We start from the raw sequence: 21,686 nt of genomic DNA, 5'->3' as shown, positions 1-21,686 counted from the left end.
TGTTGGAAACTTGATCAAGTGTGACCAAAACTTTAAGGATGCTCAATGATGGAAATGCTTCCATGAAACATACAGTTTCTAAATTCAGCTGTTTTACTTGAACATATGATGAAGCCCCACCAAAGAAGGGCAGCAAAAAATTATTAAAGACTCATGTTGTCCCTCTCCACGGAAATCTTTAGTAAAAGGCGAAAGATTTATACGATCTGAAGAGAAACACGAGTGAACTGATAAGCCAGTGCTTGAGAAGAGGCCGTATTCTCCATCATGTGCCTTTAACTAATGGTGAGGCCCGCTGAGCCGTCTTACTAAATAGTTCTGAATCCCCCAAAAATTCTGCAATGGGAATGGGAATTGAAAAATTCAATTTGGCTGATGAAAAATATCAATGTTCAAGTATTCAAGTCAATTTTTAACAAATGTTGGTTTGAAACAGATCATTTCACTAACTCGTATAATGCGTTCTCAGTAAAAATTGTCGGAAGATCCTGGACCACCAACACCCAGTACCCCTGGAATTTGGCCAATTCTAGTTAGAAAAGTGAAGCTGAGGTCCAAAATATCTTCAAGACTCATCTGCATCTATATAACTATTCATCAACAGGTTAGTCTTCCTAGATGTATTTTAAAACGTTTCAAAAACTCCTCCATTGATACATATTTAGTGCATGTGTATTCTGTAAACTTTTTTCCATTGTATTTCACACAACGAGTTAGTCTCCTGAGAGACATCAAAAATTGCCATAGCCGACTGTATTTCAAGTCGTCAAGGCGGGGTATTGGGTAAAGTTTTCAACTAGCAATAATCGCGCCTCGGATAAACCTCATGGGCTACGATACTGCCACTGCGCAAAGCTAATATACACAATGCCAAGCATGGGCTCCCCTGGTAGCTACACACTATGCCAGATGACGGTTTCCTAGGCCTCCGATTAACCTCATAGGCAACGATACACAATGTTATCGCCATCATGAAAGAATGTTCTCCATATTGTTAAATACGTTGCCAGACTAGGAACATCTTCACAGGAAGCAGCAACTGTAAAACGTTAATAACTACTTTTTTTAGTGCCCTGTGTGAGGCTCGGATCTCAGGACGCAAGACTAATGTGCTGTCTACTGCCCAAACAAGGCCTTTGATGGACATCAGAAATCAGGTGAACCAGAATGTGTGTGTCATTTCTGCAGCTAAGGATTTTACATTATTCCCAGTGCAATTAGAAACCAACTTTAATTTTTTTCTTGCCTATGCTTGTCTTGCATGTGTCTCTGTGGCGCAATTGGTTAGCGCGTTCGGCTGTTAACCGAAAGGTTGGTGGTTCAAGCCCACCCAGGGACGGCCTAGTTTTAATAGGTTGACTTTATATAATTCCCACTTTGAAAAAAACAACTATAGTGTTTGTTACATAAACCTTGCTTGCCTATGCTTGCCTAGCATGTGTCTCTGTGGCCACATTGGTTAGTGCATTTGGCAATTAACTGAAAGGTGTGTGGTACAAGCCCACACACCTGGACAAGATTTGAGAGCACCATCTCTGAATCAATACTCTCTAATGTATTGCAGCAAAACTTTTTGTTTCAGGTGCACCAAATATTCAGGAAGACATTTAACCAATATAACAGTAACCCAGCCTCAGATAGGCTTTGTCTGCCTGTTGGAAACTTGATCAAGTGTGACCAAAACTTTAAGGATGCTCAATGATGGAAATGCTTCCATGAAACATACAGTTTCTAAATTCAGCTGTTTTACTTGAACATATGATGAAGCCCCACCAAAGAAGGGCAGCAAAAAATTATTAAAGACTCATGTCCCTCTCCACGGAAATCTTTAGTAAAAGGCGAAAGATTTATACGATCTGAAGAGAAACACGAGTGAACTGATAAGCCAGTGCTTGAGAAGAGGCCGTATTCTCCATCATGTGCCTTTAACTAATGGTGAGGCCCGCTGAGCCGTCTTACTAAATAGTTCTGAATCCCCCAAAAATTCTGCAATGGGAATGGGAATTGAAAAATTCAATTTGGCTGATGAAAAATATCAATGTTCCAGTATTCAAGTCACTTTTTAACAAATGTTGGTTTGAAACAGATCATTTCACTAACTCGTATAATGCGTTCTCAGTAAAAATTGTCGGAAGATCCTGGACCACCAACACCCAGTACCCCTGGAATTTGGCCAATTCTAGTTAGAAAAGTGAAGCTGAGGTCCAAAATATCTTCAAGACTCATCTGCATCTATATAGCTATTCATCAACAGGTTAGTCTTCCTAGATGTATTTTAAAACGTTTCAAAAACTCCTCCATTGATACATATTTAGTGCATGTGTATTCTGTAATTTTTTTTCCATTGTATTTCACACGAGTTAGTCTCCTGAGAGACATCAAAAATTGCCATAGCCGACTGTATTTCAAGTCATCAAGGCGGGGTATTGGGTAAAGTTTTCAACTAGCAATAATCACGCCTCGGATAAACCTCATGGGCTACGATACTGCCACTGCGCAAAGCTAATATACACAATGCCAAGCATGGGCTCCCCTGGTAGCTACACACTATGCGAGATGACGGTTTCCTAGGCCTCCGATTAACCTCATAGGCAACGATACACAATGTTATCGCCATCATGAAAGAATGTTCTCCATATTGTTAAATACGTTGTCAGACTAGGAACATCTTCACAGGAAGCAGCAACTGTAAAACGTTAATAACTACTTTTTTTAGTGCCCTGTGTGAGGCTCGGATCTCAGGACGCAAGACTAATGTGCTGTCTACTGCCCAAACAAGGCCTTTGATGGACATCAGAAATCAGGTGAACCAGAATGTGTGTGTCATTTCTGCAGCTAAGGATTTTACATTATTCCCAGTGCAATTAAAAACCAATTTTAATTTTTTTCTTGCCTATGCTTGTCTTGCATGTGTCTCTGTCGCGCAATTGGTTAGCGCGTTCGGCTGTTAACCGAAAGGTTGGTGGTTCAAGCCCACCCAGGGACGGCCTAGTTTTAATAGGTTGACTTTATATAATTCCCACTTTGAAAAAAACAACTATAGTGTTTGTTACATAAACCTTGCTTGCCTATGCTTGCCTAGCATGTGTCTCTGTGGCCACATTGGTTAGTGCATTTGGCAATTAACTGAAAGGTGTGTGGTACAAGCCCACACACCTGGACAAGATTTGAGAGCACCATCTCTGAATCAATACTCTCTAATGTATTGCAGCAAAACTTTTTGTTTCAGGTGCACCAAATATTCAGGAAGACATTTAACCAATATAACAGTAACCCAGCCTCAGATAGGCTTTGTCTGCCTGTTGGAAACTTGATCAAGTGTGACCAAAACTTTAAGGATGCTCAATGATGGAAATGCTTCCATGAAACATACAGTTTCTAAATTCAGCTGTTTTACTTGAACATATGATGAAGCCCCACCAAAGAAGGGCAGCAAAAAAAAATTAAAGACTCATGTTGTCCCTCTCCACGGAAATCTTTAGTAAAAGGCGAAAGATTTATACGATCTGAAGAGAAACACGAGTGAACTGATAAGCCAGTGCTTGAGAAGAGGCCGTATTCTCCATCATGTGCCTTTAACTAATGGTGAGGCCCGCTGAGCCGTCTTACTAAATAGTTCTGAATCCCCCAAAAATTCTGCAATGGGAATGGGAATTGAAAAATTCAATTTGGCTGATGAAAAATATCAATGTTCAAGTATTCAAGTCACTTTTTAACAAATGTTGGTTTGAAACAGATCATTTCACTAACTCGTATAATGCGTTCTCAGTAAAAATTGTCGGAAGATCCTGGACCACCAACACCCAGTACCCCTGGAATTTGGCCAATTCTAGTTAGAAAAGTGAAGCTGAGGTCCAAAATATCTTCAAGACTCATCTGCATCTATATAACTATTCATCAACAGGTAAGTCTTCCTAGATGTATTTTAAAACGTTTCAAAAACTCCTCCATTGATACATATTTAGTGCATGTGTATTCTGTAAACTTTTTTCCATTGTATTTCACACAACGAGTTAGTGTCCTGAGAGACATCAAAAATTGCCATAGCCGACTGTATTTCAAGTCGTCAAGGCGGGGTATTGGGTAAAGTTTTCAACTAGCAATAATCGCGCCTCGGATAAACCTCATGGGCTACGATACTGCCACTGCGCAAAGCTAATATACACAATGCCAAGCATGGGCTACCCTGGTAGCTACACACTATGCGAGATGACGGTTTCCTAGGCCTCCGATTAACCTCATAGGCAACGATACACAATGTTATCGCCATCATGAAAGAATGTTCTCCATATTGTTAAATACGTTGTCAGACTAGGAACATCTTCACAGGAAGCAGCAACTGTAAAACGTTAATAACTACTTTTTTTAGTGCCCTGTGTGAGGCTCGGATCTCAGGACGCAAGACTAATGTGCTGTCTACTGCCCAAACAAGGCCTTTGATGGACATCAGAAATCAGGTGAACCAGAATGTGTGTGTCATTTCTGCAGCTAAGGATTTTACATTATTCCCAGTGCAATTAAAAACCAATTTTAATTTTTTTATTGCCTATGCTTGTCTTGCATGTGTCTCTGTGGCGCAATTGGTTAGCGCGTTCGGCTGTTAACCGAAAGGTTGGTGGTTCAAGCCCACCCAGGGACGGCCTAGTTTTAATAGGTTGACTTTATATAATTCCCACTTTGAAAAAAACAACTATAGTGTTTGTTACATAAACCTTGCTTGCCTATGCTTGCCTAGCATGTGTCTCTGTGGCCACATTGGTTAGTGCATTTGGCAGTTAACTGAAAGGTGTGTGGTTCAAGCCCACCCAGGGATGGACAAGATTTGAGAGCACCATCTCTGAATCAATACTCTCTAATGTATTCCATCAAAAACAAAGCAGCAAAACTTTTTGTTTCAGGTGCACCAAATATTCAGGAAGACATTTAACCAATATAACAGTAACCCAGCCTCAGATAGGCTTTGTCTGCCTGTTGGAAACTTGATCAAGTGTGACCAAAACTTTAAGGATGCTCAATGATGGAAATGCTTCCATGAAACATACAGTTTCTAAATTCAGCTGTTTTACTTGAACATATGATGAAGCCCCACCAAAGAAGGGCAGCAAAAAATTATTAAAGACTCATGTTGTCCCTCTCCACGGAAATCTTTAGTAAAAGGCGAAAGATTTATACGATCTGAAGAGAAACACGAGTGAACTGATAAGCCAGTGCTTGAGAAGAGGCCGTATTCTCCATCATGTGCCTTTAACTAATGGTGAGGCCCGCTGAGCCGTCTTACTAAATAGTTCTGAATCCCCCAAAAATTCTGCAATGGGAATGGGAATTGAAAAATTCAATTTGGCTGATGAAAAATATCAATGTTCAAGTATTCAAGTCACTTTTTAACAAATGTTGGTTTGAAACAGATCATTTCACTAACTCGTATAATGCGTTCTCAGTAAAAATTGTCGGAAGATCCTGGACCACCAACACCCAGTACCCCTGGAATTTGGCCAATTCTAGTTAGAAAAGTGAAGCTGAGGTCCAAAATATCTTCAAGACTCATCTGCATCTATATAACTATTCATCAACAGGTTAGTCTTCCTAGATGTATTTTAAAACGTTTCAAAAACTCCTCCATTGATACATATTTAGTGCATGTGTATTCTGTAAACTTTTTTCCATTGTATTTCACACAACGAGTTAGTCTCCTGAGAGACATCAAAAATTGCCATAGCCGACTGTATTTCAAGTCGTCAAGGCGGGGTATTGGGTAAAGTTTTCAACTAGCAATAATCGCGCCTCGGATAAACCTCATGGGCTACGATACTGCCACTGCGCAAAGCTAATATACACAATGCCAAGCATGGGCTCCCCTGGTAGCTACACACTATGCCAGATGACGGTTTCCTAGGCCTCCGATTAACCTCATAGGCAACGATACACAATGTTATCGCCATCATGAAAGAATGTTCTCCATATTGTTAAATACCTTGTCAGACTAGGAACATCTTCACAGGAAGCAGCAACTGTAAAACGTTAATAACTACTTTTTTTAGTGCCCTGTGTGAGGCTCGGATCTCAGGAGGCAAGACTAATGTGCTGTCTACTGCCCAAACAAGGCCTTTGATGGACATCAGAAATCAGGTGAACCAGAATGTGTGTGTCATTTCTGCAGCTAAGGATTTTACATTATTCCCAGTGCAATTAGAAACCAACTTTAATTTTTTTCTTGCCTATGCTTGTCTTGCATGTGTCTCTGTGGCGCAATTGGTTAGCGCGTTCGGCTGTTAACCGAAAGGTTGGTGGTTCAAGCCCACCCAGGGACGGCCTAGTTTTAATAGGTTGACTTTATATAATTCCCACTTTGAAAAAAACAACTATAGTGTTTGTTACATAAACCTTGCTTGCCTATGCTTGCCTAGCATGTGTCTCTGTGGCCACATTGGTTAGTGCATTTGGCAATTAACTGAAAGGTGTGTGGTACAAGCCCACACACCTGGACAAGATTTGAGAGCACCATCTCTGAATCAATACTCTCTAATGTATTGCAGCAAAACTTTTTGTTTCAGGTGCACCAAATATTCAGGAAGACATTTAACCAATATAACAGTAACCCAGCCTCAGATAGGCTTTGTCTGCCTGTTGGAAACTTGATCAAGTGTGACCAAAACTTTAAGGATGCTCAATGATGGAAATGCTTCCATGAAACATACAGTTTCTAAATTCAGCTGTTTTACTTGAACATATGATGAAGCCCCACCAAAGAAGGGCAGCAAAAAATTATTAAAGACTCATGTTGTCCCTCTCCACGGAAATCTTTAGTAAAAGGCGAAAGATTTATACAATCTGAAGAGAAACACGAGTGAACTGATAAGCCAGTGCTTGAGAAGAGGCCGTATTCTCCATCATGTGCCTTTAACTAATGGTGAGGCCCGCTGAGCCGTCTTACTAAATAGTTCTGAATCCCCCAAAAATTCTGCAATGGGAATGGGAATTGAAAAATTCAATTTGGCTGATGAAAAATATCAATGTTCAAGTATTCAAGTCACTTTTTAACAAATGTTGGTTTGAAACAGATCATTTCACTAACTCGTATAATGCGTTCTCAGTAAAAATTGTCGGAAGATCCTGGACCACCAACACCCATTACCCCTGGAATTTGGCCAATTCTAGTTAGAAAAGTGAAGCTGAGGTCCAAAATATCTTCAAGACTCATCTGCATCTATATAACTATTCATCAACAGGTTAGTCTTCCTAGATGTATTTTAAAACGTTTCAAAAACTCCTCCATTGATACATATTTAGTGCATGTGTATTCTGTAAACTTTTTTCCATTGTATTTCACACAACGAGTTAGTCTCCTGAGAGACATCAAAAATTGCCATAGCCGACTGTATTTCAAGTCGTCAAGGCGGGGTATTGGGTAAAGTTTTCAACTAGCAATAATCGCGCCTCGGATAAACCTCATGGGCTACGATACTGCCACTGCGCAAAGCTAATATACACAATGCCAAGCATGGGCTCCCCTGGTAGCTACACACTATGCCAGATGACGGTTTCCTAGGCCTCCGATTAACCTCATAGGCAACGATACACAATGTTATCGCCATCATGAAAGAATGTTCTCCATATTGTTAAATACGTTGTCAGACTAGGAACATCTTCACAGGAAGCAGCAACTGTAAAACGTTAATAACTACTTTTTTTAGTGCCCTGTGTGAGGCTCGGATCTCAGGACGCAAGACTAATGTGCTGTCTACTGCCCAAACAAGGCCTTTGATGGACATCAGAAATCAGGTGAACCAGAATGTGTGTGTCATTTCTGCAGCTAAGGATTTTACATTATTCCCAGTGCAATTAAAAACCAATTTTAATTTTTTTCTTGCCTATGCTTGTCTTGCATGTGTCTCTGTGGCGCAATTGGTTAGCGCGTTCGGCTGTTAACCGAAAGGTTGGTGGTTCAAGCCCACCCAGGGACGGCCTAGTTTTAATAGGTTGACTTTATATAATTCCCACTTTGAAAAAAAACAACTATAGTGTTTGTTACATAAACCTTGCTTGCCTATGCTTGCCTAGCATGTGTCTCTGTGGCCACATTGGTTAGTGCATTTGGCAGTTAACTGAAAGGTGTGTGGTTCAAGCCCACCCAGGGATGGACAAGATTTGAGAGCACCATCTCTGAATCAATACTCTCTAATGTATTCCATCAAAAACAAAGCAGCAAAACTTTTTGTTTCAGGTGCACCAAATATTCAGGAAGACATTTAACCAATATAACAGTAACCCAGCCTCAGATAGGCTTTGTCTGCCTGTTGGAAACTTGATCAAGTGTGACCAAAACTTTAAGGATGCTCAATGATGGAAATGCTTCCATGAAACATACAGTTTCTAAATTCAGCTGTTTTACTTGAACATATGATGAAGCCCCACCAAAGAAGGGCAGCAAAAAATTATTAAAGACTCATGTTGTCCCTCTCCACGGAAATCTTTAGTAAAAGGCGAAAGATTTATACGATCTGAAGAGAAACACGAGTGAACTGATAAGCCAGTGCTTGAGAAGAGGCCGTATTCTCCATCATGTGCCTTTAACTAATGGTGAGGCCCGCTGAGCCGTCTTACTAAATAGTTCTGAATCCCCCAAAAATTCTGCAATGGGAATGGGAATTGAAAAATTCAATTTGGCTGATGAAAAATATCAATGTTCAAGTATTCAAGTCACTTTTTAACAAATGTTGGTTTGAAACAGATCATTTCACTAACTCGTATAATGCGTTCTCAGTAAAAATTGTCGGAAGATCCTGGACCACCAACACCCATTACCCCTGGAATTTGGCCAATTCTAGTTAGAAAAGTGAAGCTGAGGTCCAAAATATCTTCAAGACTCATCTGCATCTATATAACTATTCATCAACAGGTTAGTCTTCCTAGATGTATTTTAAAACGTTTCAAAAACTCCTCCATTGATACATATTTAGTGCATGTGTATTCTGTAAACTTTTTTCCATTGTATTTCACACAACGAGTTAGTGTCCTGAGAGACATCAAAAATTGCCATAGCCGACTGTATTTCAAGTCGTCAAGGCGGGGTATTGGGTAAAGTTTTCAACTAGCAATAATCGCGCCTCGGATAAACCTCATGGGCTACGATACTGCCACTGCGCAAAGCTAATATACACAATGCCAAGCATGGGCTCCCCTGGTAGCTACACACTATGCCAGATGACGGTTTCCTAGGCCTCCGATTAACCTCATAGGCAACGATACACAATGTTATCGCCATCATGAAAGAATGTTCTCCATATTGTTAAATACGTTGTCAGACTAGGAACATCTTCACAGGAAGCAGCAACTGTAAAACGTTAATAACTACTTTTTTTAGTGCCCTGTGTGAGGCTCGGATCTCAGGACGCAAGACTAATGTGCTGTCTACTGCCCAAACAAGGCCTTTGATGGACATCAGAAATCAGGTGAACCAGAATGTGTGTGTCATTTCTGCAGCTAAGGATTTTACATTATTCCCAGTGCAATTAAAAACCAATTTTAATTTTTTTCTTGCCTATGCTTGTCTTGCATGTGTCTCTGTGGCGCAATTGGTTAGCGCGTTCGGCTGTTAACCGAAAGGTTGGTGGTTCAAGCCCACCCAGGGACGGCCTAGTTTTAATAGGTTGACTTTATATAATTCCCACTTTGAAAAAAAACAACTATAGTGTTTGTTAAATAAACCTTGCTTGCCTATGCTTGCCTAGCATGTGTCTCTGTGGCCACATTGGTTAGTGCATTTGGCAGTTAACTGAAAGGTGTGTGGTTCAAGCCCACCCAGGGATGGACAAGATTTGAGAGCACCATCTCTGAATCAATACTCTCTAATGTATTCCATCAAAAACAAAGCAGCAAAACTTTTTGTTTCAGGTGCACCAAATATTCAGGAAGACATTTAACCAATATAACAGTAACCCAGCCTCAGATAGGCTTTGTCTGCCTGTTGGAAACTTGATCAAGTGTGACCAAAACTTTAAGGATGCTCAATGATGGAAATGCTTCCATGAAACATACAGTTTCTAAATTCAGCTGTTTTACTTGAACATATGATGAAGCCCCACCAAAGAAGGGCAGCAAAAAATTATTAAAGACTCATGTTGTCCCTCTCCACGGAAATCTTTAGTAAAAGGCGAAAGATTTATACGATCTGAAGAGAAACACGAGTGAACTGATAAGCCAGTGCTTGAGAAGAGGCCGTATTCTCCATCATGTGCCTTTAACTAATGGTGAGGCCCGCTGAGCCGTCTTACTAAATAGTTCTGAATCCCCCAAAAATTCTGCAATGGGAATGGGAATTGAAAAATTCAATTTGGCTGATGAAAAATATCAATGTTCAAGTATTCAAGTCACTTTTTAACAAATGTTGGTTTGAAACAGATCATTTCACTAACTCGTATAATGCGTTCTCAGTAAAAATTGTCGGAAGATCCTGGACCACCAACACCCATTACCCCTGGAATTTGGCCAATTCTAGTTAGAAAAGTGAAGCTGAGGTCCAAAATATCTTCAAGACTCATCTGCATCTATATAACTATTCATCAACAGGTTAGTCTTCCTAGATGTATTTTAAAACGTTTCAAAAACTCCTCCATTGATACATATTTAGTGCATGTGTATTCTGTAAACTTTTTTCCATTGTATTTCACACAACGAGTTAGTGTCCTGAGAGACATCAAAAATTGCCATAGCCGACTGTATTTCAAGTCGTCAAGGCGGGGTATTGGGTAAAGTTTTCAACTAGCAATAATCGCGCCTCGGATAAACCTCATGGGCTACGATACTGCCACTGCGCAAAGCTAATATACACAATGCCAAGCATGGGCTACCCTGGTAGCTACACACTATGCGAGATGACGGTTTCCTAGGCCTCAGATTAACCTCATAGGCAACGATACACAATGTTATCGCCATCATGAAAGAATGTTCTCCATATTGTTAAATACGTTGTCAGACTAGGAACATCTTCACAGGAAGCAGCAACTGTAAAACGTTAATAACTACTTTTTTTAGTGCCCTGTGTGAGGCTCGGATCTCAGGACGCAAGACTAATGTGCTGTCTACTGCCCAAACAAGGCCTTTGATGGACATCAGAAATCAGGTGAACCAGAATGTGTGTGTCATTTCTGCAGCTAAGGATTTTACATTATTCCCAGTGCAATTAAAAACCAATTTTAATTTTTTTCTTGCCTATGCTTGTCTTGCATGTGTCTCTGTGGCGCAATTGGTTAGCGCGTTCGGCTGTTAACCGAAAGGTTGGTGGTTCAAGCCCACCCAGGGACGGCCTAGTTTTAATAGGTTGACTTTATATAATTCCCACTTTGAAAAAAACAACTATAGTGTTTGTTACATAAACCTTGCTTGCCTATGCTTGCCTAGCATGTGTCTCTGTGGCCACATTGGTTAGTGCATTTGGCAGTTAACTGAAAGGTGTGTGGTTCAAGCCCACCCAGGGATGGACAAGATTTGAGAGCACCATCTCTGAATCAATACTCTCTAATGTATTCCATCAAAAACAAAGCAGCAAAACTTTTTGTTTCAGGTGCACCAAATATTCAGGAAGACATTTAACCAATATAACAGTAACCCAGCCTCAGATAGGCTTTGTCTGCCTGTTGGAAACTTGATCAAGTGTGACCAAAACTTTGAGAATGCTCAATGATGGAAATGCTTCCATGAAACATACAGTTTCTAAATTCAGCTGTTTTACTTGAACATATGATGAAGCCCCACCAAAGAAGGGCAGCAAAAAATTATTAAAGACTCATGTTGTCCCTCTCCACGGAAATCTTTAGTAAAAGGCGAAAGATTTATACGATCTGAAGAGAAACACGAGTGAACTGATAAGCCAGTGCTTGAGAAGAGGCCGTATTCTCCATCATGTGCCTTTAACTAATGGTGAGGCCCGCTGAGCCGTCTTACTAAATAGTTCTGAATCCCCCAAAAATTCTGCAATGGGAATGGGAATTGAAAAATTCAATTTGGCTGATGAAAAATATCAATGTTCAAGTATTCAAGTCACTTTTTAACAAATGTTGGTTTGAAACAGATCATTTCACTAACTCGTATAATGCGTTCTCAGTAAAAATTGTCGGAAGATCCTGGACCACCAACACCCAGTACCCCTGGAATTTGGCCAATTCTAGTTAGAAAAGTGAAGCTGAGGTCCAAAATATCTTCAAGACTCATCTGCATCTATATAACTATTCATCAACAGGTTAGTCTTCCTAGATGTATTTTAAAACGTTTCAAAAACTCCTCCATTGATACATATTTAGTGCATGTGTATTCTGTAAACTTTTTTCCATTGTATTTCACACAACGAGTTAGTCTCCTGAGAGACATCAAAAATTGCCATAGCCGACTGTATTTCAAGTCGTCAAGGCGGGGTATTGGGTAAAGTTTTCAACTAGCAATAATCGCGCCTCGGATAAACCTCATGGGCTACGATACTGCCACTGCGCAAAGCTAATATACACAATGCCAAGCATGGGCTCCCCTGGTAGCTACACACTATGCCAGATGACGGTTTCCTAGGCCTCCGATTAACCTCATAGGCAACGATACACAATGTTATCGCCATCATGAAAGAATGTTCTCCATATTGTTAAATACCTTGTCAGACTAGGAACATCTTCACAGGAAGCAGCAACTGTAAAACGTTAATAACTACTTTTTTTAGTGCCCTGTGTGAGGCTCGGATCTCAGGACGCAAGACTAATGTGCTGTCTACTGCCCAAACAAGGCCTTTGATGGACATCAGAAATCAGGTGAACCAGAATGTGTGTGTCATTTCTGCAGCTAAGGATTTTACATTATTCCCAGTGCAATTAGAAACCAACTTTAATTTTTTTCTTGCCTATGCTTGTCTTGCATGTGTCTCTGTGGCGCAATTGGTTAGCGCGTTCGGCTGTTAACCGAAAGGTTGGTGGTTCAAGCCCACCCAGGGACGGCCTAGTTTTAATAGGTTGACTTTATATAATTCCCACTTTGAAAAAAACAACTATAGTGTTTGTTACATAAACCTTGCTTGCCTATGCTTGCCTAGCATGTGTCTCTGTGGCCACATTGGTTAGTGCATTTGGCAATTAACTGAAAGGTGTGTGGTACAAGCCCACACACCTGGACAAGATTTGAGAGCACCATCTCTGAATCAATACTCTCTAATGTATTGCAGCAAAACTTTTTGTTTCAGGTGCACCAAATATTCAGGAAGACATTTAACCAATATAACAGTAACCCAGCCTCAGATAGGCTTTGTCTGCCTGTTGGAAACTTGATCAAGTGTGACCAAAACTTTAAGGATGCTCAATGATGGAAATGCTTCCATGAAACATACAGTTTCTAAATTCAGCTGTTTTACTTGAACATATGATGAAGCCCCACCAAAGAAGGGCAGCAAAAAATTATTAAAGACTCATGTTGTCCCTCTCCACGGAAATCTTTAGTAAAAGGCGAAAGATTTATACAATCTGAAGAGAAACACGAGTGAACTGATAAGCCAGTGCTTGAGAAGAGGCCGTATTCTCCATCATGTGCCTTTAACTAATGGTGAGGCCCGCTGAGCCGTCTTACTAAATAGTTCTGAATCCCCCAAAAATTCTGCAATGGGAATGGGAATTGAAAAATTCAATTTGGCTGATGAAAAATATCAATGTTCAAGTATTCAAGTCACTTTTTAACAAATGTTGGTTTGAAACAGATCATTTCACTAACTCGTATAATGCGTTCTCAGTAAAAATTGTCGGAAGATCCTGGACCACCAACACCCATTACCCCTGGAATTTGGCCAATTCTAGTTAGAAAAGTGAAGCTGAGGTCCAAAATATCTTCAAGACTCATCTGCATCTATATAACTATTCATCAACAGGTTAGTCTTCCTAGATGTATTTTAAAACGTTTCAAAAACTCCTCCATTGATACATATTTAGTGCATGTGTATTCTGTAAACTTTTTTCCATTGTATTTCACACAACGAGTTAGTCTCCTGAGAGACATCAAAAATTGCCATAGCCGACTGTATTTCAAGTCGTCAAGGCGGGGTATTGGGTAAAGTTTTCAACTAGCAATAATCGCGCCTCGGATAAACCTCATGGGCTACGATACTGCCACTGCGCAAAGCTAATATACACAATGCCAAGCATGGGCTCCCCTGGTAGCTACACACTATGCCAGATGACGGTTTCCTAGGCCTCCGATTAACCTCATAGGCAACGATACACAATGTTATCGCCATCATGAAAGAATGTTCTCCATATTGTTAAATACGTTGTCAGACTAGGAACATCTTCACAGGAAGCAGCAACTGTAAAACGTTAATAACTACTTTTTTTAGTGCCCTGTGTGAGGCTCGGATCTCAGGACGCAAGACTAATGTGCTGTCTACTGCCCAAACAAGGCCTTTGATGGACATCAGAAATCAGGTGAACCAGAATGTGTGTGTCATTTCTGCAGCTAAGGATTTTACATTATTCCCAGTGCAATTAAAAACCAATTTTAATTTTTTTCTTGCCTATGCTTGTCTTGCATGTGTCTCTGTGGCGCAATTGGTTAGCGCGTTCGGCTGTTAACCGAAAGGTTGGTGGTTCAAGCCCACCCAGGGACGGCCTAGTTTTAATAGGTTGACTTTATATAATTCCCACTTTGAAAAAAAACAACTATAGTGTTTGTTACATAAACCTTGCTTGCCTATGCTTGCCTAGCATGTGTCTCTGTGGCCACATTGGTTAGTGCATTTGGCAGTTAACTGAAAGGTGTGTGGTTCAAGCCCACCCAGGGATGGACAAGATTTGAGAGCACCATCTCTGAATCAATACTCTCTAATGTATTCCATCAAAAACAAAGCAGCAAAACTTTTTGTTTCAGGTGCACCAAATATTCAGGAAGACATTTAACCAATATAACAGTAACCCAGCCTCAGATAGGCTTTGTCTGCCTGTTGGAAACTTGATCAAGTGTGACCAAAACTTTAAGGATGCTCAATGATGGAAATGCTTCCATGAAACATACAGTTTCTAAATTCAGCTGTTTTACTTGAACATATGATGAAGCCCCACCAAAGAAGGGCAGCAAAAAATTATTAAAGACTCATGTTGTCCCTCTCCACGGAAATCTTTAGTAAAAGGCGAAAGATTTATACGATCTGAAGAGAAACACGAGTGAACTGATAAGCCAGTGCTTGAGAAGAGGCCGTATTCTCCATCATGTGCCTTTAACTAATGGTGAGGCCCGCTGAGCCGTCTTACTAAATAGTTCTGAATCCCCCAAAAATTCTGCAATGGGAATGGGAATTGAAAAATTCAATTTGGCTGATGAAAAATATCAATGTTCAAGTATTCAAGTCACTTTTTAACAAATGTTGGTTTGAAACAGATCATTTCACTAACTCGTATAATGCGTTCTCAGTAAAAATTGTCGGAAGATCCTGGACCACCAACACCCATTACCCCTGGAATTTGGCCAATTCTAGTTAGAAAAGTGAAGCTGAGGTCCAAAATATCTTCAAGACTCATCTGCATCTATATAACTATTCATCAACAGGTTAGTCTTCCTAGATGTATTTTAAAACGTTTCAAAAACTCCTCCATTGATACATATTTAGTGCATGTGTATTCTGTAAACTTTTTTCCATTGTATTTCACACAACGAGTTAGTGTCCTGAGAGACATCAAAAATTGCCATAGCCGACTGTATTTCAAGTCGTCAAGGCGGGGTATTGGGTAAAGTTTTCAACTAGCAATAATCGCGCCTCGGATAAACCTCATGGGCTACGATACTGCCACTGCGCAAAGCTAATATACACAATGCCAAGCATGGGCTCCCCTGGTAGCTACACACTATGCCAGATGACGGTTTCCTAGGCCTCCGATTAACCTCATAGGCAACGATACACAATGTTATCGCCATCATGAAAGAATGTTCTCCATATTGTTAAATACGTTGTCAGACTAGGAACATCTTCACAGGAAGCAGCAACTGTAAAACGTTAATAACTACTTTTTTTAGTGCCCTGTGTGAGGCTCGGATCTCAGGACGCAAGACTAATGTGCTGTCTACTGCCCAAACAAGGCCTTTGATGGACATCAGAAATCAGGTGAACCAGAATGTGTGTGTCATTTCTGCAGCTAAGGATTTTACATTATTCCCAGTGCAATTAAAAACCAATTTTAATTTTTTTCTTGCCTATGCTTGTCTTGCATGTGTCTCTGTGGCGCAATTGGTTAGCGCGTTCGGCTGTTAACCGAAAGGTTGGTGGTTCAAGCCCACCCAGGGACGGCCTAGTTTTAATAGGTTGACTTTATATAATTCCCACTTTGAAAAAAAACAACTATAGTGTTTGTTAAATAAACCTTGCTTGCCTATGCTTGCCTAGCATGTGTCTCTGTGGCCACATTGGTTAGTGCATTTGGCAGTTAACTGAAAGGTGTGTGGTTCAAGCCCACCCAGGGATGGACAAGATTTGAGAGCACCATCTCTGAATCAATACTCTCTAATGTATTCCATCAAAAACAAAGCAGCAAAACTTTTTGTTTCAGGTGCACCAAATATTCAGGAAGACATTTAACCAATATAACAGTAACCCAGCCTCAGATAGGCTTTGTCTGCCTGTTGGAAACTTGATCAAGTGTGACCAAAACTTTAAGGATGCTCAATGATGGAAATGCTTCCATGAAACATACAGTTTCTAAATTCAGCTGTTTTACTTGAACATATGATGAAGCCCCACCAAAGAAGGGCAGCAAAAAATTATTAAAGACTCATGTTGTCCCTCTCCACGGAAATCTTTAGTAAAAGGCGAAAGATTTATACGATCTGAAGAGAAACACGAGTGAACTGATAAGCCAGTGCTTGAGAAGAGGCCGTATTCTCCATCATGTGCCTTTAACTAATGGTGAGGCCCGCTGAGCCGTCTTACTAAATAGTTCTGAATCCCCCAAAAATTCTGCAATGGGAATGGGAATTGAAAAATTCAATTTGGCTGATGAAAAATATCAATGTTCAAGTATTCAAGTCACTTTTTAACAAATGTTGGTTTGAAACAGATCATTTCACTAACTCGTATAATGCGTTCTCAGTAAAAATTGTCGGAAGATCCTGGACCACCAACACCCATTACCCCTGGAATTTGGCCAATTCTAGTTAGAAAAGTGAAGCTGAGGTCCAAAATATCTTCAAGACTCATCTGCATCTATATAACTATTCATCAACAGGTTAGTCTTCCTAGATGTATTTTAAAACGTTTCAAAAACTCCTCCATTGATACATATTTAGTGCATGTGTATTCTGTAAACTTTTTTCCATTGTATTTCACACAACGAGTTAGTGTCCTGAGAGACATCAAAAATTGCCATAGCCGACTGTATTTCAAGTCGTCAAGGCGGGGTATTGGGTAAAGTTTTCAACTAGCAATAATCGCGCCTCGGATAAACCTCATGGGCTACGATACTGCCACTGCGCAAAGCTAATATACACAATGCCAAGCATGGGCTACCCTGGTAGCTACACACTATGCGAGATGACGGTTTCCTAGGCCTCAGATTAACCTCATAGGCAACGATACACAATGTTATCGCCATCATGAAAGAATGTTCTCCATATTGTTAAATACGTTGTCAGACTAGGAACATCTTCACAGGAAGCAGCAACTGTAAAACGTTAATAACTACTTTTTTTAGTGCCCTGTGTGAGGCTCGGATCTCAGGACGCAAGACTAATGTGCTGTCTACTGCCCAAACAAGGCCTTTGATGGACATCAGAAATCAGGTGAACCAGAATGTGTGTGTCATTTCTGCAGCTAAGGATTTTACATTATTCCCAGTGCAATTAAAAACCAATTTTAATTTTTTTCTTGCCTATGCTTGTCTTGCATGTGTCTCTGTGGCGCAATTGGTTAGCGCGTTCGGCTGTTAACCGAAAGGTTGGTGGTTCAAGCCCACCCAGGGACGGCCTAGTTTTAATAGGTTGACTTTATATAATTCCCACTTTGAAAAAAACAACTATAGTGTTTGTTACATAAACCTTGCTTGCCTATGCTTGCCTAGCATGTGTCTCTGTGGCCACATTGGTTAGTGCATTTGGCAGTTAACTGAAAGGTGTGTGGTTCAAGCCCACCCAGGGATGGACAAGATTTGAGAGCACCATCTCTGAATCAATACTCTCTAATGTATTCCATCAAAAACAAAGCAGCAAAACTTTTTGTTTCAGGTGCACCAAATATTCAGGAAGACATTTAACCAATATAACAGTAACCCAGCCTCAGATAGGCTTTGTCTGCCTGTTGGAAACTTGATCAAGTGTGACCAAAACTTTGAGAATGCTCAATGATGGAAATGCTTCCATGAAACATACAGTTTCTAAATTCAGCTGTTTTACTTGAACATATGATGAAGCCCCACCAAAGAAGGGCAGCAAAAAATTATTAAAGACTCATGTTGTCCCTCTCCACGGAAATCTTTAGTAAAAGGCGAAAGATTTATACGATCTGAAGAGAAACACGAGTGAACTGATAAGCCAGTGCTTGAGAAGAGGCCGTATTCTCCATCATGTGCCTTTAACTAATGGTGAGGCCCGCTGAGCCGTCTTACTAAATAGTTCTGAATCCCCCAAAAATTCTGCAATGGGAATGGGAATTGAAAAATTCAATTTGGCTGATGAAAAATATCAATGTTCAAGTATTCAAGTCACTTTTTAACAAATGTTGGTTTGAAACAGATCATTTCACTAACTCGTATAATGCGTTCTCAGTAAAAATTGTCGGAAGATCCTGGACCACCAACACCCAGTACCCCTGGAATTTGGCCAATTCTAGTTAGAAAAGTGAAGCTGAGGTCCAAAATATCTTCAAGACTCATCTGCATCTATATAACTATTCATCAACAGGTTAGTCTTCCTAGATGTATTTTAAAACGTTTCAAAAACTCCTCCATTGATACATATTTAGTGCATGTGTATTCTGTAAACTTTTTTCCATTGTATTTCACACAACGAGTTAGTCTCCTGAGAGACATCAAAAATTGCCATAGCCGACTGTATTTCAAGTCGTCAAGGCGGGGTATTGGGTAAAGTTTTCAACTAGCAATAATCGCGCCTCGGATAAACCTCATGGGCTACGATACTGCCACTGCGCAAAGCTAATATACACAATGCCAAGCATGGGCTCCCCTGGTAGCTACACACTATGCCAGATGACGGTTTCCTAGGCCTCCGATTAACCTCATAGGCAACGATACACAATGTTATCGCCATCATGAAAGAATGTTCTCCATATTGTTAAATACCTTGTCAGACTAGGAACATCTTCACAGGAAGCAGCAACTGTAAAACGTTAATAACTACTTTTTTTAGTGCCCTGTGTGAGGCTCGGATCTCAGGACGCAAGACTAATGTGCTGTCTACTGCCCAAACAAGGCCTTTGATGGACATCAGAAATCAGGTGAACCAGAATGTGTGTGTCATTTCTGCAGCTAAGGATTTTACATTATTCCCAGTGCAATTAGAAACCAACTTTAATTTTTTTCTTGCCTATGCTTGTCTTGCATGTGTCTCTGTGGCGCAATTGGTTAGCGCGTTCGGCTGTTAACCGAAAGGTTGGTGGTTCAAGCCCACCCAGGGACGGCCTAGTTTTAATAGGTTGACTTTATATAATTCCCACTTTGAAAAAAACAACTATAGTGTTTGTTACATAAACCTTGCTTGCCTATGCTTGCCTAGCATGTGTCTCTGTGGCCACATTGGTTAGTGCATTTGGCAATTAACTGAAAGGTGTGTGGTACAAGCCCACACACCTGGACAAGATTTGAGAGCACCATCTCTGAATCAATACTCTCTAATGTATTGCAGCAAAACTTTTTGTTTCAGGTGCACCAAATATTCAGGAAGACATTTAACCAATATAACAGTAACCCAGCCTCAGATAGGCTTTGTCTGCCTGTTGGAAACTTGATCAAGTGTGACCAAAACTTTAAGGATGCTCAATGATGGAAATGCTTCCATGAAACATACAGTTTCTAAATTCAGCTGTTTTACTTGAACATATGATGAAGCCCCACCAAAGAAGGGCAGCAAAAAATTATTAAAGACTCATGTTGTCCCTCTCCACGGAAATCTTTAGTAAAAGGCGAAAGATTTATACAATCTGAAGAGAAACACGAGTGAACTGATAAGCCAGTGCTTGAGAAGAGGCCGTATTCTCCATCATGTGCCTTTAACTAATGGTGAGGCCCGCTGAGCCGTCTTACTAAATAGTTCTGAATCCCCCAAAAATTCTGCAATGGGAATGGGAATTGAAAAATTCAATTTGGCTGATGAAAAATATCAATGTTCAAGTATTCAAGTCACTTTTTAACAAATGTTGGTTTGAAACAGATCATTTCACTAACTCGTATAATGCGTTCTCAGTAAAAATTGTCGGAAGATCCTGGACCACCAACACCCATTACCCCTGGAATTTGGCCAATTCTAGTTAGAAAAGTGAAGCTGAGGTCCAAAATATCTTCAAGACTCATCTGCATCTATATAACTATTCATCAACAGGTTAGTCTTCCTAGATGTATTTTAAAACGTTTCAAAAACTCCTCCATTGATACATATTTAGTGCATGTGTATTCTGTAAACTTTTTTCCATTGTATTTCACACAACGAGTTAGTCTCCTGAGAGACATCAAAAATTGCCATAGCCGACTGTATTTCAAGTCGTCAAGGCGGGGTATTGGGTAAAGTTTTCAACTAGCAATAATCGCGCCTCGGATAAACCTCATGGGCTACGATACTGCCACTGCGCAAAGCTAATATACACAATGCCAAGCATGGGCTCCCCTGGTAGCTACACACTATGCCAGATGACGGTTTCCTAGGCCTCCGATTAACCTCATAGGCAACGATACACAATGTTATCGCCATCATGAAAGAATGTTCTCCATATTGTTAAATACGTTGTCAGACTAGGAACATCTTCACAGGAAGCAGCAACTGTAAAACGTTAATAACTACTTTTTTTAGTGCCCTGTGTGAGGCTCGGATCTCAGGACGCAAGACTAATGTGCTGTCTACTGCCCAAACAAGGCCTTTGATGGACATCAGAAATCAGGTGAACCAGAATGTGTGTGTCATTTCTGCAGCTAAGGATTTTACATTATTCCCAGTGCAATTAAAAACCAATTTTAATTTTTTTCTTGCCTATGCTTGTCTTGCATGTGTCTCTGTGGCGCAATTGGTTAGCGCGTTCGGCTGTTAACCGAAAGGTTGGTGGTTCAAGCCCACCCAGGGACGGCCTAGTTTTAATAGGTTGACTTTATATAATTCCCACTTTGAAAAAAACAACTATAGTGTTTGTTACATAAACCTTGCTTGCCTATGCTTGCCTAGCATGTGTCTCTGTGGCCACATTGGTTAGTGCATTTGGCAGTTAACTGAAAGGTGTGTGGTTCAAGCCCACCCAGGGATGGACAAGATTTGAGAGCACCATCTCTGAATCAATACTCTCTAATGTATTCCATCAAAAACAAAGCAGCAAAACTTTTTGTTTCAGGTGCACCAAATATTCAGGAAGACATTTAACCAATATAACAGTAACCCAGCCTCAGATAGGCTTTGTCTGCCTGTTGGAAACTTGATCAAGTGTGACCAAAACTTTAAGGATGCTCAATGATGGAAATGCTTCCATGAAACAT

General features: G+C 40.4%; 39 non-coding genes across 39 annotated transcripts; 13 read left to right on the top strand and 26 right to left on the bottom strand.

Annotated features, from left to right (window-relative positions):
* Positions 1-112: 112 nt before the first annotated feature.
* On the bottom strand, positions 113-226 carry LOC148077993 (U5 spliceosomal RNA). Its single transcript, XR_015711612.1, has one exon. It is a non-coding gene; the product is annotated as a U5 spliceosomal RNA (small nuclear RNA).
* A 491-nt stretch (positions 227-717) lies between these two features.
* LOC148077992 (U4 spliceosomal RNA) lies at positions 718-857 on the bottom strand. Its single transcript, XR_015711745.1, has one exon. It is a non-coding gene; the product is annotated as a U4 spliceosomal RNA (small nuclear RNA).
* Positions 858-1,265: 408 nt separating this feature from the next.
* Positions 1,266-1,339, top strand: trnan-guu (transfer RNA asparagine (anticodon GUU)). Its single transcript has one exon. It is a non-coding gene; the product is annotated as a tRNA-Asn (tRNA).
* A 426-nt stretch (positions 1,340-1,765) lies between these two features.
* LOC148077990 (U5 spliceosomal RNA) lies at positions 1,766-1,876 on the bottom strand. The gene has a single exon (XR_015711670.1). It is a non-coding gene; the product is annotated as a U5 spliceosomal RNA (small nuclear RNA).
* A 488-nt stretch (positions 1,877-2,364) lies between these two features.
* Positions 2,365-2,504, bottom strand: LOC148077989 (U4 spliceosomal RNA). Its single transcript, XR_015711780.1, has one exon. It is a non-coding gene; the product is annotated as a U4 spliceosomal RNA (small nuclear RNA).
* A 408-nt stretch (positions 2,505-2,912) lies between these two features.
* trnan-guu (transfer RNA asparagine (anticodon GUU)) lies at positions 2,913-2,986 on the top strand. The gene has a single exon. It is a non-coding gene; the product is annotated as a tRNA-Asn (tRNA).
* A 426-nt stretch (positions 2,987-3,412) lies between these two features.
* LOC148077987 (U5 spliceosomal RNA) lies at positions 3,413-3,526 on the bottom strand. The gene has a single exon (XR_015711679.1). It is a non-coding gene; the product is annotated as a U5 spliceosomal RNA (small nuclear RNA).
* A 492-nt stretch (positions 3,527-4,018) lies between these two features.
* Positions 4,019-4,157, bottom strand: LOC148077986 (U4 spliceosomal RNA). The gene has a single exon (XR_015711779.1). It is a non-coding gene; the product is annotated as a U4 spliceosomal RNA (small nuclear RNA).
* Positions 4,158-4,565: 408 nt separating this feature from the next.
* trnan-guu (transfer RNA asparagine (anticodon GUU)) lies at positions 4,566-4,639 on the top strand. The gene has a single exon. It is a non-coding gene; the product is annotated as a tRNA-Asn (tRNA).
* A 442-nt stretch (positions 4,640-5,081) lies between these two features.
* Positions 5,082-5,195, bottom strand: LOC148077984 (U5 spliceosomal RNA). The gene has a single exon (XR_015711611.1). It is a non-coding gene; the product is annotated as a U5 spliceosomal RNA (small nuclear RNA).
* A 491-nt stretch (positions 5,196-5,686) lies between these two features.
* On the bottom strand, positions 5,687-5,826 carry LOC148077983 (U4 spliceosomal RNA). The gene has a single exon (XR_015711744.1). It is a non-coding gene; the product is annotated as a U4 spliceosomal RNA (small nuclear RNA).
* A 408-nt stretch (positions 5,827-6,234) lies between these two features.
* Positions 6,235-6,308, top strand: trnan-guu (transfer RNA asparagine (anticodon GUU)). Its single transcript has one exon. It is a non-coding gene; the product is annotated as a tRNA-Asn (tRNA).
* A 426-nt stretch (positions 6,309-6,734) lies between these two features.
* Positions 6,735-6,848, bottom strand: LOC148077981 (U5 spliceosomal RNA). Its single transcript, XR_015711666.1, has one exon. It is a non-coding gene; the product is annotated as a U5 spliceosomal RNA (small nuclear RNA).
* A 491-nt stretch (positions 6,849-7,339) lies between these two features.
* On the bottom strand, positions 7,340-7,479 carry LOC148077980 (U4 spliceosomal RNA). Its single transcript, XR_015711742.1, has one exon. It is a non-coding gene; the product is annotated as a U4 spliceosomal RNA (small nuclear RNA).
* A 408-nt stretch (positions 7,480-7,887) lies between these two features.
* On the top strand, positions 7,888-7,961 carry trnan-guu (transfer RNA asparagine (anticodon GUU)). Its single transcript has one exon. It is a non-coding gene; the product is annotated as a tRNA-Asn (tRNA).
* Positions 7,962-8,404: 443 nt separating this feature from the next.
* Positions 8,405-8,518, bottom strand: LOC148077978 (U5 spliceosomal RNA). The gene has a single exon (XR_015711609.1). It is a non-coding gene; the product is annotated as a U5 spliceosomal RNA (small nuclear RNA).
* A 492-nt stretch (positions 8,519-9,010) lies between these two features.
* LOC148077977 (U4 spliceosomal RNA) lies at positions 9,011-9,149 on the bottom strand. The gene has a single exon (XR_015711778.1). It is a non-coding gene; the product is annotated as a U4 spliceosomal RNA (small nuclear RNA).
* Positions 9,150-9,557: 408 nt separating this feature from the next.
* On the top strand, positions 9,558-9,631 carry trnan-guu (transfer RNA asparagine (anticodon GUU)). Its single transcript has one exon. It is a non-coding gene; the product is annotated as a tRNA-Asn (tRNA).
* A 443-nt stretch (positions 9,632-10,074) lies between these two features.
* Positions 10,075-10,188, bottom strand: LOC148077975 (U5 spliceosomal RNA). Its single transcript, XR_015711608.1, has one exon. It is a non-coding gene; the product is annotated as a U5 spliceosomal RNA (small nuclear RNA).
* A 492-nt stretch (positions 10,189-10,680) lies between these two features.
* On the bottom strand, positions 10,681-10,819 carry LOC148077974 (U4 spliceosomal RNA). The gene has a single exon (XR_015711777.1). It is a non-coding gene; the product is annotated as a U4 spliceosomal RNA (small nuclear RNA).
* A 408-nt stretch (positions 10,820-11,227) lies between these two features.
* On the top strand, positions 11,228-11,301 carry trnan-guu (transfer RNA asparagine (anticodon GUU)). The gene has a single exon. It is a non-coding gene; the product is annotated as a tRNA-Asn (tRNA).
* A 442-nt stretch (positions 11,302-11,743) lies between these two features.
* On the bottom strand, positions 11,744-11,857 carry LOC148077972 (U5 spliceosomal RNA). The gene has a single exon (XR_015711607.1). It is a non-coding gene; the product is annotated as a U5 spliceosomal RNA (small nuclear RNA).
* Positions 11,858-12,348: 491 nt separating this feature from the next.
* On the bottom strand, positions 12,349-12,488 carry LOC148077971 (U4 spliceosomal RNA). Its single transcript, XR_015711741.1, has one exon. It is a non-coding gene; the product is annotated as a U4 spliceosomal RNA (small nuclear RNA).
* Positions 12,489-12,896: 408 nt separating this feature from the next.
* Positions 12,897-12,970, top strand: trnan-guu (transfer RNA asparagine (anticodon GUU)). The gene has a single exon. It is a non-coding gene; the product is annotated as a tRNA-Asn (tRNA).
* A 426-nt stretch (positions 12,971-13,396) lies between these two features.
* LOC148077969 (U5 spliceosomal RNA) lies at positions 13,397-13,510 on the bottom strand. The gene has a single exon (XR_015711664.1). It is a non-coding gene; the product is annotated as a U5 spliceosomal RNA (small nuclear RNA).
* Positions 13,511-14,001: 491 nt separating this feature from the next.
* LOC148077968 (U4 spliceosomal RNA) lies at positions 14,002-14,141 on the bottom strand. The gene has a single exon (XR_015711740.1). It is a non-coding gene; the product is annotated as a U4 spliceosomal RNA (small nuclear RNA).
* A 408-nt stretch (positions 14,142-14,549) lies between these two features.
* On the top strand, positions 14,550-14,623 carry trnan-guu (transfer RNA asparagine (anticodon GUU)). The gene has a single exon. It is a non-coding gene; the product is annotated as a tRNA-Asn (tRNA).
* Positions 14,624-15,066: 443 nt separating this feature from the next.
* LOC148077966 (U5 spliceosomal RNA) lies at positions 15,067-15,180 on the bottom strand. Its single transcript, XR_015711606.1, has one exon. It is a non-coding gene; the product is annotated as a U5 spliceosomal RNA (small nuclear RNA).
* Positions 15,181-15,672: 492 nt separating this feature from the next.
* LOC148077965 (U4 spliceosomal RNA) lies at positions 15,673-15,811 on the bottom strand. Its single transcript, XR_015711775.1, has one exon. It is a non-coding gene; the product is annotated as a U4 spliceosomal RNA (small nuclear RNA).
* Positions 15,812-16,219: 408 nt separating this feature from the next.
* On the top strand, positions 16,220-16,293 carry trnan-guu (transfer RNA asparagine (anticodon GUU)). Its single transcript has one exon. It is a non-coding gene; the product is annotated as a tRNA-Asn (tRNA).
* Positions 16,294-16,736: 443 nt separating this feature from the next.
* On the bottom strand, positions 16,737-16,850 carry LOC148077963 (U5 spliceosomal RNA). The gene has a single exon (XR_015711605.1). It is a non-coding gene; the product is annotated as a U5 spliceosomal RNA (small nuclear RNA).
* A 492-nt stretch (positions 16,851-17,342) lies between these two features.
* LOC148077962 (U4 spliceosomal RNA) lies at positions 17,343-17,481 on the bottom strand. Its single transcript, XR_015711774.1, has one exon. It is a non-coding gene; the product is annotated as a U4 spliceosomal RNA (small nuclear RNA).
* A 408-nt stretch (positions 17,482-17,889) lies between these two features.
* trnan-guu (transfer RNA asparagine (anticodon GUU)) lies at positions 17,890-17,963 on the top strand. The gene has a single exon. It is a non-coding gene; the product is annotated as a tRNA-Asn (tRNA).
* A 442-nt stretch (positions 17,964-18,405) lies between these two features.
* On the bottom strand, positions 18,406-18,519 carry LOC148077960 (U5 spliceosomal RNA). The gene has a single exon (XR_015711604.1). It is a non-coding gene; the product is annotated as a U5 spliceosomal RNA (small nuclear RNA).
* Positions 18,520-19,010: 491 nt separating this feature from the next.
* LOC148077959 (U4 spliceosomal RNA) lies at positions 19,011-19,150 on the bottom strand. The gene has a single exon (XR_015711739.1). It is a non-coding gene; the product is annotated as a U4 spliceosomal RNA (small nuclear RNA).
* A 408-nt stretch (positions 19,151-19,558) lies between these two features.
* Positions 19,559-19,632, top strand: trnan-guu (transfer RNA asparagine (anticodon GUU)). The gene has a single exon. It is a non-coding gene; the product is annotated as a tRNA-Asn (tRNA).
* A 426-nt stretch (positions 19,633-20,058) lies between these two features.
* On the bottom strand, positions 20,059-20,172 carry LOC148077957 (U5 spliceosomal RNA). The gene has a single exon (XR_015711663.1). It is a non-coding gene; the product is annotated as a U5 spliceosomal RNA (small nuclear RNA).
* Positions 20,173-20,663: 491 nt separating this feature from the next.
* LOC148077956 (U4 spliceosomal RNA) lies at positions 20,664-20,803 on the bottom strand. The gene has a single exon (XR_015711738.1). It is a non-coding gene; the product is annotated as a U4 spliceosomal RNA (small nuclear RNA).
* Positions 20,804-21,211: 408 nt separating this feature from the next.
* Positions 21,212-21,285, top strand: trnan-guu (transfer RNA asparagine (anticodon GUU)). Its single transcript has one exon. It is a non-coding gene; the product is annotated as a tRNA-Asn (tRNA).
* The last annotated feature ends 401 nt before the right edge of the window (positions 21,286-21,686 follow it).

Source organism: Callionymus lyra, chromosome 6 (assembly GCF_982586985.1).
Source record: "Callionymus lyra chromosome 6, fCalLyr1.hap1.1, whole genome shotgun sequence".
NCBI classification, from domain to species: Eukaryota; Metazoa; Chordata; class Actinopteri; order Syngnathiformes; family Callionymidae; genus Callionymus; species Callionymus lyra.
Note: the sequence above shows the minus strand (reverse complement) of the source record. Positions and strands in the feature narration are given on the sequence as shown.